The sequence below is a fragment of the Dipodomys spectabilis genome, unplaced genomic scaffold (assembly GCF_019054845.1).
Source record: "Dipodomys spectabilis isolate Male_0828 unplaced genomic scaffold, ASM1905484v1 ptg000327l, whole genome shotgun sequence".
In the NCBI taxonomy this organism is placed as follows: domain Eukaryota; kingdom Metazoa; phylum Chordata; class Mammalia; order Rodentia; family Heteromyidae; genus Dipodomys; species Dipodomys spectabilis.
The window spans coordinates 3293030-3297503 of NW_024871004.1; the positions used below are offsets into that span (position 1 = coordinate 3293030).

At 36.5% G+C, this 4474-nt stretch overlaps 1 non-coding gene across 1 annotated transcript; it reads right to left on the bottom strand.

The window, feature by feature from the left end:
- Nucleotides 1-4025: 4025 nt before the first annotated feature.
- On the bottom strand, nt 4026-4131 carry LOC122128285. The gene has a single exon (XR_006151403.1). It is a non-coding gene; the product is annotated as a U6 spliceosomal RNA (small nuclear RNA).
- Nucleotides 4132-4474: the final 343 nt, after the last annotated feature.

Below are 4474 nucleotides of genomic sequence, written 5' to 3' on the forward strand. Positions count from 1 at the left end.
AGAAGAAAAAGTGAAAAGAATGTGAAAGAGAAAAAAGATCAAAAGTTCAGTAGAGCTAAAAAAAAGCACACATACATATAACCCTTAAATCTATATTATAATAGGGAAAAAAAAGGTTAATAGCAAACAATTTTTTAAAAAGTTAAAAATCATAAAATTAAAAAAAAATTAAAAAGGTACAAAAAATAAGTTCTTGGATTTTTTTGGGGGGAGGATAGGAAGATCCTGTATCTCTCTTGTGTCCGTAACCAGTCTCAGTTTGGAGTCTTTGCTCTGCTTGTAGTGTTTGGTTTTCCTGTGGCTTGATTGGTTTTTAAAGTCAGTTTGTTTGAGCAGGCAGAAAAATGCTCTGTTTTACCAAGGATTTTGTGATCTTCCTCCCAGGGTAGTTCAATGGAAGGGAGATCTCCTTTGAGTCTCACAGAAAAGGGAGATGTCTGTTTCCTCTAATTTGGAGATGTTGTGATTAGGCTAGGTTCTGAGTGGAGTTGAGTCCTTTCAACGAACAGTAACTTTTCCCTAAGCGGCTAGCTTCTGAGACACTCACAGAGTCCAGCATGGAGACATTATCAGGGTTTTTGTTTACTGAATTTCAATTGATTGTCAAGGCTGCTGTAGAGAGGGGCAGCCTCTGGCTCTGTTTACCCAGTGAAGAAGCCACTCCTGGGGCTGGTGGAGCTGGCTTTGCCTGAGCTGGGTGAGTTTTCCCTGGGTGGAGCTGAGCCTGGAAGGACAGGTCAGGTTCCTGTGACCTGCTAAATGACTCTTTTGTTTTCTTTCAAGGCCTGAGTTGAAGCTAGAGGCTCAGTCAGGCCATTGTCAGTATCAAAAATGGAGATCTCCAGTAGTGGGGGAGTGGAGAGGTGGCCTTACCTCCTCTGCTCCTTGAGAAGGACTGAGGATGTCAGGCTTCTACTCATGCCAGAGTGTTGGCTCCTAGGTCGTCTCTGGTCTGCAATCTACAGAATGAAGATGTCTGCTCCTTGTCAGTTCTTGCTGGTGTTGAGTAGAATCTGCTAGCCCGCTGAGTCTGGGGCCTTCATCCTGGACTCTCTATTTTGCAGGTTTGGTGGATACTGCCGCCACCACTGCCGCCACAGCAGCAGCCAAGGCTGTTGGCAAGTGCACAGATCTGTCTCCTTGTCTGGGTTTTCTCTTTCTGGCCAAACTCTCTGTATTGTGATGGCACCCTTGGTGTGATTCTCTGGCTTAAGACTGCTCACTGGAACACTAAAACTGCTTTCTATGCGAGATATTGTTTAGCCTCCAGTTTCTCCTCTGCCATCTTCCCAGAACTCTTTTCAATTTTAATCATTTCTTGTTAATCTCATCTTTAATCTCTCTCTATAAAATCAATAATTAATTCAAGGGAGTAGAAATGAAAAAAATTAAGCAACTCCTTACATTTTTCAATTTTCAATAACATGATATTGTGTAAATCATTTTCTGTTTACACTTGAGAGTATATAACTCAATTTAGTTAGACCTTTCATAAGGCTATAAGTATTTTATTTATTTTCATTGATTGTTCTTTCCAAAGCCTGCATGTCTAATTTCCCTTAGTTTCATTCAGTCTCATGTAGTTTAGATTCAAACTGAAGAACAAATGGAAGGAAGCAAACAAAAAATACAGTTCCTCTCCTCTGATATTGCCTCTACAAGAATGAAGAAAGAGTTCATCCTGCTGCTAAGGACTATGATAGGATATCAAGAGAATTCATTCTTCTAGGTATTCCTTATCTTTGTGGTATAACTTAAATGATGTAAAACACAATATACTGCCTAGTTAATTTACATGTTATCAGTTTGCACATTAGCATATGGGCTTACCTCAGTCTACAACATTCCTTCATTATTCTGTCCCTGATATTTTTACACTACCAAGACATAAGATAACCAGTTTTATTTACAACATGAGCATGATACAACTGGCTTCCTTAGAAGCAGAGCATGGTCAATAGATCACATTACTTCTGGTTGCTCAGTATCTATAATCTTTTCTGTAATATTATTGCATTTTATTTAGTGTTTAAAAAACTGTTGGCTAAACTCAATGTTCATTCATAGAAATTTATGTTAAGTATTTCGCAAGTTTTATTTCTCTCAATTCTTAAGATAGCATTTGCTATAATGCTAATGTTATTACCATTTTAGTGTTGGGAAAAATTGTAATTAAAGGCACTAAGTACATGGCCCATAGACACACAGTGAGGAAGGAAATGAGTCACAGTTTCCAAAAGCCTTTTAGCAATAGAAAAAAGGTAGGTAAAATCTCTCCATTCTCTTACACTCTCAATTCAATATTCATATATCCCTATGAATAATAGCATATCAATTATTACCCATGGCGATTGTTTTCTGTTACATTTTTTTCCTCAACACAGACTGTATTGGTGACATTGGATTATCATGCACAGAGCTGACCTTCTTTTGTCCCACAGCTCCAGTATTCTTTTTTAAAAAGTACTAAAACTTTTAAATACCATTACTTACTATCTTTTAAGAATACCTAACGAAATAAATTCACATATAATCACTCCAAAATGCTTTAAAAGTATGAGATGATAAAACAGGCCCCTGTGAAGTAAATTTTCTTCTACTTTTAAAAATATTCTGAAAGCCTTATGCTTGCTGGCCACACCTATAATCCTATCTACTTCGGATATCTACTCAGGAGCCTGAGATCTGTGGATAACTTTTGGAAGCCACTCAGGGCAAAAGGACTTCATGAGATTATTTTTTAAAAGTTGTAATGAACTAGCAAAGAGCCAGGAATGGAGATGTAGTTCATATAGTAGATCACCAATCTAGAGAGGAAAGGCCTAGCAAGACCTTGAAGCCCTGATTTCAAACTCTGAGAGTGCCAATATACAAGCATGTGCATGTATGCATGTGTGCATGCATGTGCGCTCTCACACACACATTTATTCAAAATACCTTCATATCAGTGTTCTGCATTAATTTCTTTATTAAAAATATTATATGGGAAAATAGAGGAAATAAACTCTTCTATATCAGAACAGTTTTTTGTTTTCCCCAAGTTACTGTTTATTAAATTGTATCAACTGAAGAAATAAAGTATATCACATGATCAGAACATTTTTATGTTTTTAAGTGTAAAAAAACTGTACAGAGTTGTCACAATTAAAAGTGCAAATAATGAGTACATTTTCTAACAATCAGTGTTACCTCTTCCTTTCTTTTTCCTCTACCACCCCTTCCCACCTCAAAGAATACACTCCCCTCCCTCCTTCCCCTGCCTAAATTGTACAGTTCATTTTTCAACATAGTGTCTTGTGCATCTCAACCTGTATCCCTATTTAAGCATTTTGTATTTCCCTTTTCCCTCCCCAAATTAGAGACACATATACACAGGTTTTGGCGCACCAACTTCAAGTACAGTGAAAACAGGGGTTAGAGCGTGGGGGAGGAACATATAAAGAAACAAAAAAATTACATCACACATTATAAGTATCTTGGAAACAAGAAGAGCAAGAAACAAAGAATCACTTGTGTGGTTCATTTCCCATAATATCATTTTACCTGGTCATATGCACATAGCTTATGACCTGTTCTGCTTATCCCAGACATATATTAGTTGTTGAAAATAAGGCAAACCATGGTACCTATGTTTCTTTGGATTTGGCTTACTTCACTTAATAAAATTTTTTTCCAAATCTTTCTAATTTCTAACTAATTGGGCAATGGAGGCATAGAATTTCATTGTTTATATATACCACATATCCATTTATCTTCTGCGGTCCATTGGGGTGAGCTCCATATCTTAGCTATCGTAAATAATGCTGCAGTAAACATAGTTGTGCTGGTAGGTTTAGTATGGTCTTGCTTATGACCATTTGGGTAAATCCCAAAAAGTTTGATTGCTCAGTCATAGGGGAGCTTTATATGGAATCTTTTGAGAAGCCTCCATACTGCTTTCCAAAGTTGTTGAACAAGTTCACACTCCCACCAAGAATGAAGTAGGGTTTCCTTGTGGCCAAATCCTCTCCAGCATCTGTACTTGTAAAAATATGGAAGGATTCAATAATTTGCATGTGAACCTTGCACAGGGCCATGCTAATCCTCTCTGTATTGTTCCAATTTTAGTGTATGTGCTGCTGAATTGAGCACAGAACATTTTTTATATATAAAGTATAATTGGTTTTCTTAATCTTGACAATTCAAAAAAAAGTAACTTTAGAAGAATTCCCATGAAATTTTAGAACCATGTATTTCTTATATAAGCACACAATTAAGAATAGTCAAGATTGGCATGTCAAAAACAAGATAATTCCAGATATTTGTTGTTCAAGAGATGTTTAGGAGGAGGAATTCAATTATTCTGTACAAGGCACCAGTCATAATGAACACTGCAGCAAGTGTTAAAGTTTGTTAAATGTTTTAATGTTTTAAATGTATTTAATTTTGTTAATTTGTTTATATATGCCAAAATTAGGACTGTATGTCAGGATAT